At 49.7% G+C, this 14,622-nt stretch overlaps 1 long non-coding RNA gene across 1 annotated transcript in view; it reads right to left on the minus strand.

Annotated features, from left to right (window-relative positions):
- LOC115835163 overlaps positions 1 to 14,622 on the minus strand; it is a 42,576-nt gene that overhangs the window by 2,294 nt on the left and 25,660 nt on the right. Inside the window, exon 3 of the long non-coding RNA XR_004030124.1 lies at positions 4,088 to 4,185. This is a non-coding gene — a long non-coding RNA (uncharacterized LOC115835163). The remainder of the gene's footprint in view (positions 1 to 4,087; positions 4,186 to 14,622) is intronic.

Genomic DNA, 14,622 nt, shown 5'->3' on the forward strand with positions numbered 1-14,622 from the left:
GCAACGGGGATTTTGGGAAATGCTGACTGTTCCTGCCATTTGCTCCCACTCAACAGAAGTCCCCAACCCTCACTGCGAGTTTGGTGGCCTGTCGTGTCCACCAGCCATAGGCAATGCCTCCCTGCAAGGTCAGGCACCAGGCAGCACCCACGACGTGGGAGTCCTGGGACTGCACAGTCCAATGGGGTCCGCAAAACAGCCACGCCGGCAGTGACACCAGACTGGCTGAGAGATATGTGGCAGCCTAGCCGTGACAGTGGGCTGTGCGCACTCCGGGAGGCTCCCTAAGATGCGATGGGGATGGGCCAGGCTAGGCAGGAAGTTGAACTCCTACAGAGGATCAATGGCCTGTACCGAGATTGTGTACGTGTCTGGGGGTGGTGTGTGTTGTGTGTGGAGGGTGAGCGGTATGTGGTATGTGTGTGTCTTTGATGTGTCTGTGTGTGTGTGTGGTATGTGTATGGTGTGTGGTATGTGTGATGTATATGTTCTGTGTGTATAGTATGCTGTGCGTTTGCGGTGTGTGTGTATGATGTGTGTTTGTATGTGGTGTGTATTGGGGTCTGTAAATGAGGGTGTGTGGGGTGGGTTCGTGTAGGTGGCATGTGTGATGTGTGTGGTGTGGTGTGTGGTGTGTATGTGGTGTGTGGGTATGTGCGTATGTGGTGTGTGGGTATGTGCATGTGTGGTGTGTGTGTGGTGTGATGTGCATATGTATGTGGTGTGCATGTGTATGATGTGTGGTGTGGTGTATGTATGTGTGCATGTGTGCTGTCTGTAGTGTGATGTGTATGTAAGTGGTGCATATGGTGTGGTGTGTGTGCATGTGTGTAGTATGTGGTGTGTCCGTGTGTGATGTGTGTGTGGTATGTGTGTGGTGTGAGTGATGTGTGTGGTATGTGTGATGTAATGTGTATGTATATGTTTGTGTTGTGTGTGAGGTGTGTGGGGGTAGTATGTGTGGTGTAATGTGTGTGTATGTGGTGTGTGGTGTGAGGTGTATGTGTGTGTGCAGTGTGTGGTATGTGGTGTGTGTGTGTAGTGTGTTGTGTGTGTATAGTATGTGTGGTGTAATGTGTGTGTTTGTGGTGTGTGGTGTTTGTATGTGGTGTGGTGTGGGTGGGGTCTGTGTCTGTGAGTTTGGGTGGGTATGGGTGGGTGTGCCGTGTTTGCATGTGTGGTGTGTGGTGTGTGGTGTGTGTGTGGAGGGGTGTGTATGTGGTGCGTGGATACGTGCATGTGTGGTGTGATGTGCCTATGTATATGGTGTTCATGTGTATATGTGGTGTGGTGTATGTACGTGTGCATGTGTGGTGTAGTGTGATGTGTGTATGTATGTGATGTATGTGGTATGGTGTGTGCCTGTGTGGAGTATGTGGTGTGTGTGATGTGTGGTATGTGTGGTGTAATGTGTGTGTGTGGTGTGGGGGAGTGTGTATGGAGGGTGTGTGGGTGTGTGGTGTAATGTGTGTGTGGTACGTGTGGTGTAATGTGTGTGTATGTGGTGTGTGGTGTGGGGTGTGTGCACATATGTGTGTGGTATATGGTGTGTGCATGTGTAGTGTGTATGGTGTAATATGTGTATGCGGTGTGTGTGTTTGTGCATATATGTGTGCACATGTGTGTGGTGTGTAGTGTGGTGTGTGGGGCGTGTGCCGTATTTGTGTTGTAATGTGTGTGTGGTGTAGGGTGTGGTATGTTGTGTGTGCACGTGTGGTATGTTGTGTGGTGTGCAGTGTGAGGGGTGTGTGTGTATGAGTGGTGTAATGTGTGTGTGGTGTGCAGTGTGGTATGTGGTGTGTGCATGTGTGGTGTGTGTGTGATGTAGCGTGTGTGTATGTGGTGAGTGGTGTGAAGGGTGTATGCATGGTGTGAATGTTTGTGGTGTGCGGTGTGGTATGTAGTATGTGCATGTGTGTGTGTGTGGTGTAGTGTGTGTGTATATGTGTGTATGTAGTGTGCAGTGTGAGGGGTTTGTATATGTGGTATGATTGTGGGTGTAGTGTGCGGTACAGTATGTGGTGTGCACAGGTGTGTGTGTATATGTGTGGTGTAGTGTGTGTGGTGTGCAGTGAGGAGTGTGTGTGTGTGTGGTGTGTGTGGTGTGTGATGTGGCGTGTGCATGTGTGGTGTGTGTGTGGTGTGTGGTGTGAGGGGGTATGTGTGTATGTGTGGTGTGTGTGTGGTGTGGTGTGGTATGTGGTGTGCATGTGTGTGTGTGGCGGACAGTGTGGGTGTGGTATGTGGTGTGTGCATGTGGTGTGTGGTGTGTGTGTGGTGTAGTGTGTGTGTGTATGTGGTGTGTGGTGTGAGGGGTGTGTGTGTGATGTGTGGTGTGAGGGGTGTGTGTGATGTGTGGTGTGGCATGTGGTGTGTATGTGTGTGTGGGGTGTGGTATGTGGTGTGTGCATGTGTGTGTGGTGTGTGTGTGTGGTGTGTGTGTGTGTGTGGTGTGTGGTGTGAGGGGTGTGTGTACATGGTGTGGTGTGATGTGTGTGTGATGTGTGGTGTGGCATGTGGTGTGTACGTGTGTGTGTGTGGTGTGGTATGTGGTGTGTGCATGTGTGGGGTGTGTGTGGTGTAGTGTGTGTGTGGTGTGCAGTGTGAGGGGTGTGTGTGTATGCATGGTGTGATGTGTGTGTGTGGTGTGTGGTGTGATCTGTGGTGTGTGCATGTGTGTTGTGTGTGTTGTGTATGTGTGGTGTGTGGTGTGGAATGTGGTGTGTTCATGTGTGGTATGTGTGTTTTGTGTGTGTGGTGTGCGGTGTGAAATGTGGTGTGTGCATTTGTGGTGTTTGTGTGGTGTAGTGTGTGTGTGGTGTGTGGTGTGAAGGGTGTGTGTGTGGTGTGTGGTGTGAAGGGTATGTGTGTGTGCATGGTGTGATGTGTGTGTGATGTGTAGTGTGGTATATGGTGTGTGTATGTGTGCGGTGTAGTGTAGTGTGTTTATGTGGTGTGCAGTGTGATGGGTGTGTGTGTATGCATGGTGTGATGTGTGTGTGTGTGTGGTGTGCCGTGTGGTATACGGCGTGTGCATGTGGTGTGTGTGTGGTGTGTGTTGTGTGTGTGTGTGATGGGGAGGGGAGTGGGCTGAGAAGGCAGGAAGGCAGAGTGCCTGCTGGAGTATGGACACCATGGCTCAGGCTTGAGGTGGGGGCAGCACGGGAGCAGATGAAGGGATGGGTCTGGACAGCACCACTGCCCTGAGCCTTACTTGTATCAGAGAGTCTCAGAGCAGCCCAGGAACGGGGTCATTTGCCTCATTTTAGATGAGAGGACTGAGGCTTCCTCTCCCTCCCGGTCAAATCCAACCAAGTCCTGCCAACACCACCCTCATTATCTCTCGGTCCACCTATTTCCTCCAGGTAGCCTTCCTGACCCCCAGACCAGGTTAGGGGCCCCACCATGTGCCCACCCCCGACTCTCCCTTATCACAGTGCCAGAGCATCAGCTCTGCTAGGACAGAAGTGCCACGGGGCAGAGATTTTCATGGGTTTTGTTTTCCATCATCTCCCCTCTGCCAAGAGCAATGCTTGACAAGCAGTTGGTACTTCATATTTTTGGAATGAATAGCTCCTGAAATATTTCATCATAATTGTTTGTCTATTTGCCCTTAGGCTGTAGTCTCCTTGAAGGCAGGACCTCTTTAGATTCATCATTTTGACCCCAGCACCCAGCAAAGAGATTGGTGCACAGTAAGCGAGAAATATTAGTGGAATAGAATAGAATATTAACACAACTATTTAAAAAGAATAATGAAATGTTTATTATGATGATATGGACTAGACATCCAAGACAGCTCTTTATTAGAAAAGGCAAGGGCAGAATCATGTGTATAGTATGCTATCTTTCCTGTAACAGGAGGCTTTAATAAGACTGTATATTCATATTTGCTTATAATTTTTAAAACTTGGCCAGGCACAGTGGCTCATGCCTGTAATCCCAGCATTTTGGCAGGCCAAGGCCAGTGGATCACTTGAGCCCAAGAGTTTGAGACCAGCCTGGGCAATATGACAAAACCCCATATCTACAAAAAGCAAAGCAAAACAAAAAATATAAAAAAGTAGCCAGGCCTGGTGGTGCACACCTGTAGACCCAGCTACTCAGGAGGCTGAGGCCGGAGGATGGCTTGAGCCCAGGAGTTCCAAGCTGCAGTGATCCGTGACAGCAAGACTGCACTCCAGCCTGGGCAACAGAGTGAGATGCTGTCAGAAATAACACACACCAAAAACAAAACAAAACAAAACCCTGTTCTAGAAGGATATACAACAAAAGTGATGACCTTCAATAAAAGGGAGCAGGCAAGTGGGAGTGAGTAGTGGGAGCAAGACTTTCCCTCATAGTTTTATACTTTCAACTTCCAGCTCTTTGAATGCATTACCCAATCAAAAATGTAAAAGAAGGACATAAATATTAGTAGAAGGCAAGGGAGCGAGAAGGAGGAAGAGCAAGCAGGGAGAGGGGTGGAATCCCAGCCAGGATCCAGCTGCCTCCAGTCAGTCACATCACATGCCCTTGAATCCAAGGCTGACAAGTTTAGATTCCGCTGCAAGAGAAGGACACGCATTAAAAATCCCACAAGCTCACATGCTCTGGCAAAGATGCCAAGTCTGGCAGGTGGGGTGAGATGGCCACTATTGTTCTTGGTTCTCCTGTGTCAGTTAGGAGGCAAGTTTTCTCCTGGGACGTTGGTCAATAACTGCAAATGTTTCCAACCTCAGAGGCTCAGCTCTGAAGATAAACTATCAAGTCTGTGCACTGCTCCGTGGATTACCATATAAATTACCATTCTTAGGGTAGATGGTTCTCAAGGTTAACCTCAAGGTTTGCCAGGTAGTCAGCACTTTGGAGCCCCCTTTCCTAAGCTCAACAGTGCCCCTCAAAAGACTCTCCTCCAGCTTATAAGCTGCCAGGAAAATGGTACAACTACTTTGGAGCCGTATTGAGGAAAAATATACCACAAACAAGCCCTGCAACCCTGCAAGCCCACCCCTGAACCCACATAACCCTGTCAGGTGCATCAGAAGACATGATGAAGAATTTTCTTTGTAGCATTGTTTGTAATAGCGAAACAAAACAAAACAAAGCAAAAAAACCACAACTGAAAATGACCTAGATGTCCTTCTACAGGAAATTGGATACATAAAATATGGCACACTGTGTTCAAACAATGGAATTTCACAGCAGTGGAAATGAATAAACTGAAGCCACATATATCAGCTGGGTGAATCTCAGAAGCCTGTGGAAGATGCAAAGCAAGCTGCAGACGACATCACAAAACACTGACATACAGTTCAAAACAAAACAAAACTGAAGGGCTGTCTTCACACATGTTTATCAGAAACACATGGTTAAAACAACCAAAAACTAGCAAGGGAATGATGAAACTGGGATTTAGATAGTGGTCACCTTGGAGTGGGGGTGGTAGGAGAAACGGGGGAGTGCAGTAGGGGTGAGGCACACACCGTGACAGGCCTTGTTGGAAACGGTTTATTCCTTGATCACTGTCAGTCATTTTATTATCATACTTTCTATCTTAGTTGTGTGTTAACACATATTCTTTTTTTTTTTTTTCCCGAGACAGAGTCTTGTTCTGTCGGTGCAATCTCAGCTCACTGCAACCTCTACCTCCTGGGTTCAAGCGATTCTCCCGCCTCAGCCTCCCGAGTAGCTGGGATTACAGGCATGCACCACCAAACCCGGCTAATTTGTTTGTATTTTTAGTAGAGACGGGGTTTCACTATGTTGGCCAGGCTGGTCTCGAACTCCTGACCTCAGGTGACCCACCTGCCTTGGCCTCCCAAAGTGCTGGGATTACAGGCGTGAGCCACCGTGCCCGGCCAACACATATTCTTTTTCATGACTCAAGTATTCCAGCATAAAGATCTAAACCATAGCCTGAGCTTGGAGTCAGGCAGGCCTGGGTATGAATACTGACTTTTCCATAGTCGAGTGACCTTGGGCATGTCATTTAGCCTCTGAGTCTCCCTTATCTCACCAGGATGATAATACTTCCCTCGAAGCACCCTACTTATGTATGAAACGTGCCCGGCACATGGTAGATACTCAATGCATTTTTTACAATCTATTTGTGAATTCGGGAATTTGGACTCTGGGATTCCCCATTGTAGGCTAAGGACACGATAAATGAGAGCTGAACAAATGAATGAGTGAGAAAACAAAAGAATTCAAAAATTCTTTTACTACTTCTACATCTCCTCCTCTGAATGCCCTCTGGAACTCAAATCATCTGGTTAGCATTGGGGTCACTTAAAATAAGATTTAAAATCCACCTACTTAGAGTCTCTGGAAGCAGGTAGTGGATGAGCTTTGCCCCATGAAGATTCTGCCTCCACCCTCCAAACTGAACAAAAGATCCCTTCGGGATGAACTTGCCATGTCTTCCCTGCCCCACAGCATCTGGCACATTCTGGGCCCACCAGCTGCTCCTCATGAAGGCAGCTGCTCATTGGAAGGAAAGGCCACCAGTTGGCAGGTATCTCCCCAGACGTTTACAGGCTTGGGTCAGTCCCTCTTGAATCTGTAGGAGTTTCCCTAGACCTTAAAGTCCCTCAGCAACTTTGGTCTTATTTAGGACAGCCTATGATTAGAGGAAATTAAATGGATTTCCAAACCCTGAAAATAGGCCTTCTTTTAGGCCGTCTGAGAATCTCTGCTAGGCTCTGATTTCTTTCCCGCTTTGGCTTGTTTGTTTTCTTTCAGGCTAGATCTGGGGAAGGAGATTACCTGCAGAATCATGGATAGGGAAGTATATTTGAAGTCAGACAATAAAGCCTCTGTTTGACCTTAAGACAGACCTATCATTTCCAGCTTCATTCAGCTTTCTCCTCTGTAAAATAGCAATAGTAATGATTTATTGCTTACTTCACAAGGATGCTGAAAAGATAAAATAAAGCTATGAATATATTGGTGATTTTGAAACTATAAGGTTCTTTATAACCTGGTACAGAGAAAGAATACTGGATTTAGAGTCAAGATACCTAGTATTTTCTCTTTAAGTGTTGAGGCATATTATGTACCAGACATGTTCTGAGCACTTTATGAATGTTAACTCATGGTAGTTGTCACAATATTCTTATGAACTAGGTGTTATATTATCATTCCCATTAGGCAGATGAGGAAAGTGGGGCACAGAGAAGTTAAGTAACTTGTCCAAGTTGCACAGCTATTATGCGGCAAAGCTGAGATCCAAACCCAAATAGCCCGGCTCCAGAAACTGGTCCCCTTAACTAGCTTTCCTCCCTCCTGCTTGAGAAGTTTGAGCCTGGCTCTGCCACTCACTAATTCTTCTGTCCTTCATTCATTCATTCCACATATACTTACTGAGTGCTTACTATGTGCCAGTACTGTTCTAGGGCTGGGCATGGAGCAATGAACAAAACAGGCTGTCACAGAGCTTGCATTCCAGCAATTACACAAGGTGTCCATAAGATTCAATGCTGTGGAAGATGAATTAAGCAGAGCGAGGGGCTAGAGTGAGACCTCGAGCCCATGGTGTCTTCTCTTTGAACCTCTGCTCTCCTATTATGCAATGTAGATACTGAGGCCGGCCCTGCCTCCTTTAAAGCTTTAGGGGGCAATCAAATGAACTATAGAGGTGCATATAGGATATAAACCATAAAACACTATTCTCACGAAGAGGTTGTACATTCACCGCTCTTGCCTCTTTGTTCCTACGGTGCTTTGTTCATACCTCTAAGCTACAGTCACCCTTGTTTCATAATTGGCCAGGCAGGTCTCTGTGTCATCCAATAAACTAAATATTTGAGGGCAGGACCAGATCCTGGTACAGAGTAAGTGTGAAACAAAGGTATCATTATTAGTATTAATAATCACGATTTAATGAGTCCCTAATAGTGCCAATTACCACCAGACACTTATGTACAATGCTGAAATTAACCTTCAGTGTAGAAGTTATTATTATGCAGCTCCCAGGGGAGAAATGGAGGCCCAGAAAGCTGAGAAATCTGCCCATGGCCATTCACCAATGAGCGACAAAACCACAATCAGAACAGGCTCCAAAATCCACCATCTGTCACCAAACCCCTATTCATCCACACTTGTCCAGTCAACAAATCTGGCTTGAGCACCTACTATGCTCTTGGTGCTTTGCCAGGTACTGGGGACACAGAGATGGAGAAGGCAGGTGAGGTCTCTGTCCATGTGAAAAATAGGACAAACAAGTTATCACATAAATAAGGTGGGCACGGGTCTGATCCACAGGGAGGGCCTACCTAGGCTGGGAGGTGGAGGAAGGCCTGTCTGAGGAAGGGACATCAGAGCTGAGCCCTGAGCAGTGACAAGGAGCTGGTAGACCTTCAAGACACCTGGGAGGAAGGGCTGAGGTGTGAATGAGCTGGGAAAGTTCTCTAAGCAGGAGGCGGCCTGTGCGCCTGGAGAGTCCCAAGAAAGGGAGACAGAGGTAAGAGGTGCAGTGAGAGGAAGGTGCGCCCACACTATACAGGCCCTGACAGACCAGGACAGGCATGGAGGCAGCCACTGAAGCTTTCCAGGTAGTAAAGCGATGTGATCTGAGGTCTGTTTTGGAACGATTATGAATCGTTGAAATAACATTAGAGCCTACTAATAATTATTATAACAATGTTTTCCAAAAAGCTTGTTTAGGAGACAAGAGAGAAGAGTGAAAAAGAAGGGGCCAGAGAAGGTAGAAGTAGGCTGGGAGCAGAGAAAGGTATTCAGCCAGCAAATGACTCTTGCAGGTGTTTCCTTTCAGCTTAGCTTCAGCTGAATCCAGCCTCCTTTATCTTATACACAATCATAATCGGCTGTCAATGGAAATCACTAAGTAGACTTCCAGGCTTCTGCTATGAGAAGGATTGGTTTTCTTCCCCCTTCTCTTCCCACCCAAGGAAAGAGAAGGCCCATAACCCGGAAGAAGAGGGGCCCTTTGCGACTGCTTGGGGCAGGGTGTCTTTTGAGAGGCTCGGAGGATGCTTCTTAAGACAGTGTCTTGTCCTCAGGGGCTAGGCTTTTGATTTCTAGATGCAGGTCGGTCTCTGCCAAAATGTGGCCTGGGAGTCAGGCTTTCTGGGTGGCTTTGGCTGCCCTATGAGAAACGAACAGATAAACCACCCTCATCCCTGCTCCACTCCCACACATCTGTGAGTGGAAATTAGAGCCCACAGGGTGGGCTTAAGGAGAACATGCCAGACCTGAGGACCTTTGGGGCATCCTGGGTGGAATGGTGGAGGAAGGAGGTGGCACTTCTGGGACCTGGCAGAGACCTCAGCTGTCTACACTCAGATGTCTACACTGCCCGTTTTCACCTCCCCACCCCCTGCACCATGCTGCTACCCACTCCACTTCTCCCTCCTGGAGAGGAGGCAGATCCGCGTCTTAGGAAGCTGACCAGAAGCAAAGGAAAGAAAACTCAAAGAAAGAAGAAGCTTTTAGGAAACAAAAAGATTGAATTAAAAGCTGTCTGAAAAACTGAATAATTCTACCCATGCAAATTACATTAAATTATGTAAATGTATGTAAATCAATCACATTTCTCCCTCTTCTTTCCAAACCCATCATTTTGCACCCCTGGAGGTGTCTGAAAGTGAGGGATCCTGACCGAGCTCCTTGTGCTAACACAAAGCTTGAAGAGTTGAGTTTTCCAATCTCTCCCACTCCTGGGATGGCAGATTTCTCCCTTGGGCTCTGCTTCACTCCACTCTGACCACAAGAAAACCCCTTTCCCAACAGCCCTCCACCCCTCACAACTCCCTTGTGCTGGTGACTGGACAGGACATTTATGTAGCATATTTAGAGATGGGGCAGATTGGGAAGAGGGAGGAGCTGAAAATAGACTTCATGCAAATACAATCTCTTTACGCTAATGATATGCAAATATAACGTTTCCCTCTCCTTGGCCCCCTGGAGCCAAGAAATGACTTGTCTGTGTGCAGTGGACCAAAAAGAGGCCAGGAGAGAAAGCCAGAGGGAGGGAGAGGGGAGAGAGGCCTGAGAGCCCTGGCTGACCCCTACCCCCATTCCCACCCCCAGACACAAGTGACCCCCAGTGGAGGAACAGCTGCCAAGACAGTCCAGGCCTGGAGAGAGCTGTGGTCCAGGCATGGGGCTTGGGGTGCGTGGGGGTATGGGGGACATCGCCTGTGCTCCCGAGCTTTCAGGACAGGTGCTGTCCCCCTTCACCCGCCCTCCTGTTGGGAGTGCCTCTCACCACCTCCCTCCACCTGTGTAGAGTTTGTCTCCCTGGGCGCTATTATCTTCTGCAGTTGCTCATAAATGACAACACCCCCAGTGGCTGGGCTACCCAGCACTTGAACCCCTTCTGGCTGGGCTGCTTGCCGGAGATTAGCTCCTCTTTGGAGAACCCACAATAGCTCTCCACATCCTTTGTGCTTCTGTTTGCAGCAAATATTGAAGCTCTCTCCTGAAACCCATTATAGGCCGCTGAGACAAAGGCTTTCTGCCGGTCTCCAGGACAGAGCCAATAGCAGGATGTTCCTCGCTACCGTACCTGCCGCCTCACCTGCCGCTTCTTCTCCAGTTACCCCCGGAAGGAGATGATCCACATTCAGATGAGGCAGCTCTGTGCCAAGGCAGTGGACAGAGCAGATGCCATGATGCCCACACCAGGGTTTGCCCATTGGAGGGGATGTGCCCATTGGGTGGGCAGGGGTCACAAGTAGTTGGGAGACGCAAAGATCAATGGCGAGGAAGCCTGGACTGGAGCTGAGTAAGGAGCAGCAGGTGTGCTGAGCTCCCCTGCAATCAGGGCTTCACAAATGCTGTTTGCTGTGCCCCAAACATCCCTCCCTCCCACTCCCTGCCTAATTTTCAGGGAGCAGTTTTATTCATCTTTCAGGTTGCAGCCTAGACTTCACCTCATCACCTCCTCCAGTAAGCCATCCTTGCCTCCCAAATTGAGGTGTTCCTCCTCAGCACTCACATCTGGTATTTTAACAGCCTGCTCACTTTCTGCTTTCCTCATCCCGGCCTCTGAGCTCGAGGCATTTTCGTGCCGAAAACATCTGGCACAACTCCTAAACATGGCAGATGAATATGACTGAATAAATGAACGACTGAATGAATTCAGCAAGTATGGGCTGTGCCTCATCCTGGAGTCCTCAGAATTCTGATTCAAGGGGTGTTAGGTCATGAAAGGCCCTGGGAGAAGGGCTGAGAATCTTTCATGGCCTTCCGTATGGACACCTCAGTTGGGTGAAGGGCAGGCTGGGATGAAAGTCCACCAACCATGCGGCCTCGGGTGAGTCTCTGAACCAACCCAGGCCTCAGTCCCCTCATCTGGCAAATGGGAAGAACAGCATTGGAAAGACAGAGCGGGAGAATGCTCTGAAAACAGCAAAGGGGTTGTGTGGAGCTGAGGTGTGTGAGCATGGTTACGTGGAGGGGATGTTACAGACCTCGGTTTGGGGCGAGAGAAGAAACACCTGGGCGAGAGAAGAAACACCTGGGCGAGAGAATAAACACCTGGGCGAGAGAAGAAACACCTGGGCGAGAGAAGAAACAGGTGTTTCCCGGCAAGTGTGTTGCCCCGGCAGGCAACCGTTGGCCACTTTGTAGCAAGCGCTGGGCGGGAGAGGACATGGGGATCCTGTTTCCAGGCCTGAGGGAAGAGGCGGCCCGGGAACTTCCAGCGGCAACCCTGGGGCCTGGGAGCGGCTGGCCACAATCCCCTGCCTGCCCTTCCTCTCTCCTGGTCACTGCCAGTAAGGAGCCTGGTCCAACAGGCCGGGAGCTGACTCCAACTCACTGCTGGGCAAGTTACTCATTTCCCCTCCCCTCAGTTTCCTCTTCTATAAAGTAGAAATAATAACAGCGCTACTGCATAAGGCTGCTAAGAAGATTAAATGAGATCAACTATATAAAGTGCTCCGCACCGCTCCCAGCACATAACAGGTGCTCAGTGAACCAGTCCATCATTCCCACCCGCCCCTTTACCCATCCTGTCTTGGTTTTGGGAATCACAGAAATCACCCTCCCATTTTACAGAGGGAGAATCTGGAGAGGTTCTGGAACTTACCAGAGGTCACCAGTGACTCAGGAATGGGAGTTAGACACAGACCTGGGGTGCCCGGGGTTCTACTCCCATTTCCCTGTGGTTTGGGGCTTGAATGAATGAATCATTTGGGGTTTGAATCATTGCTCCATATGTACAAATCCAGGTCACCCTGAGAGGCTGCAGCAGAGGCTTCTCCTGTGCTCCTCTTACCCCCTTGGAAATGCTGGGCTATAGAAACCCTCAAAAAATAAATAGTGGGATGGCTGACATATTGAGAGACAGACGGCAAAGCAGAAACAATTCCCTGACCCCCACCAGGCTCCCTGAGAGGCACCTGAAGTGAGCCGAGAACCCCAATGATGAAAAGAGGCATCTGAAAACCAGACATCCAACCGGGGAAAAGCAGGGCCAAGGCAGCTCCAGCAGCCACAGGGTTGTGGAGGGTTCCTCGCAGGCTTGGCAAGCCAGGCTGGGGCACCCGCTCTGAAATGGAGCTTTCCCCAGCAGGACGTCAGAGCTTGGGTGGCAGCCTGGGCTGTTCAGTGTGGCTGTCTCACAGCCTTTTAGTCACATAGGAGGCTGCTGTGGAAAGGAGGTGACATCCTTGAGAGCTGGCAGCAGTTGGCCTTCTAGAAATGTCCCTGCACAAAGTGAGAGGCAGTTGGCAGGGAGGGGAGGGGGCACCCACAGGAAGGAGAGTGACTCCACAGAAGGGCATCCAGCCTACCAGGCACAACTTCCCACTCCCACCCAGGATCCCTGGCACAGCCTCATCCCACCTCCCAATTCCCCTTGGGGATCCAAGCCATGCCAGGCTGTTTGGGCAAGAACCACACCTGTGTATGCCACCCACGTATCTGCCTGTGGACAGGGACAAAGATAAGGCTTTCCAGACAGACAGGACACTCTCCCTGACCTTCAGCTCATGAGGGAGGAATCAGGTGTCCCTTTTTCATGGCTCTGTTCCCTGTACTGAGCAAGTGCCAGGCACGTATTAGACACTAAAACACCTTTGAGGAACAACTGAATGAACTAACGAACTGTCCTCCAAAATCACTGGGCTGGGAGCATCCACAGCTCCCTCCTGGACCCCATATCAGTATCTTACAGGTCCCTTCCTCTCCTCTCACCTGAGTCCTTTCAGCTGTCATTTAATCTCCAGTTGCTTGGTCAAGAGTCTATTAAATAAGCCTCTCCCAGTTCTTGGATGGTGATAAGGTGCCTCCTCAGCCTTTTTTGGAAGAAGTAATCCTAAAAATATCTTTCATCACTTCCTTCGCTCTTGCCTTGGCCCGTCTCCAAGCCTTTCCTCAGATTTCCTCTTTGGATCTGAACCTGCGCATTCCTGGTTGGCTCTGCCAGAGGGAGAGGGCTCTCGTGTGAAGAAGTCTGAGGTGGGGGTGGCATGGGATTGGCTGACCGGGAGGTAAGAAAGCAATTTTCTGCTTCAGGGGCATCCAGCCAGGGGAATGCCTTCCCACCTGTTTCTGAAACTCTGGTCATTCAACCGGTCTTATCTTACCGCCACCAACCCACGCTCCCTTCTGGCATCCTGGGAGAGCAGTCTCTCCCCAGCCAGGGGATGGAGAGATGATCTCATGTGGTGGATCTAGGCTTTACTGTTCCTAAGAACTCCTGGGGGAGCTTGTTAGAATGTGGATTCCTGGGTTCCATTCCCCAACATTCAACCTGGAATGAGGTCCAGCCAGCTCATTCTTCACAAGCTCCCCAGAGGATGCTGACGGTCCAGGAACACTGCTCCCGGACCACCTTCCCAAAAGACCAAAGGTATTTGGTCTTTTGGTAGATGGATCCTGCAAGGAGGATGGATCCTGCCCACATCAGACAGGAGGCAGATGGAGAGGCAGGGTCAGGACCTTGGATCTGGCCACTGAAGAGAGTGAAACTCTCTCCCACCATCCCCCAGCTCTGGCCCCAGAACAGCAGGAAGACAGAGGAGGGAGGGGTAGGAAAGTCCCAGAGAAGAAAAGAAATGACACAGCCTGGCCTGGCCCCAGTTTCTTCAGTGACACGAGGTTTCACGTGGTCCCAGGCTCCAAACCAGCAAAGACTGGCTTCCTTGTTGATGAAGAAGTCTGGCTGCTGGATCAAGGGGGGAGAAGGGCAGGTGGTGGCTGACCTCCAGCCTGAGTGAGGATCTGTAAGCCTGTCCAGTCGTCCCTCTCATCTCTGCCTCCCTTTCTCAGGAGTCACTCCAGCCCTGAACCTGATAGCCCAGCTCAAGGCTCCTGAGCCTCCCCCAGCCCGAAGAAGTGCAGCAAACACTCCCCCACTGCTTCTTCACCCCATCCAGGGGGAGACTCCACCCCAGTCCTGTAGCCCTAACCTCTAGATTCAATCAGTCTCTGTGCAAGCCTGCTCCCTACCCATCCTCACCCCAGAGAAGCTCCCGGGAGTTCCAGACACCCTCGTGTTCAGAACTTCAAGTGCAGAGTCCTGGGCTGGGGATTCTGGCTCTGCTGCTAACTAGGCCTGTGATCTGGGGCAGGCGACTGGCATTCCTGAGCCCCAGGATTTTCATTTATAAAGTGGGGCTCGTAATCCCTGCCTCCCTATGAGGATGAATGAGAAAAGCCCTGTGGAGG

This window comes from Nomascus leucogenys, chromosome 5, assembly GCF_006542625.1.
Source record: "Nomascus leucogenys isolate Asia chromosome 5, Asia_NLE_v1, whole genome shotgun sequence".
NCBI classification, from domain to species: Eukaryota; Metazoa; Chordata; class Mammalia; order Primates; family Hylobatidae; genus Nomascus; species Nomascus leucogenys.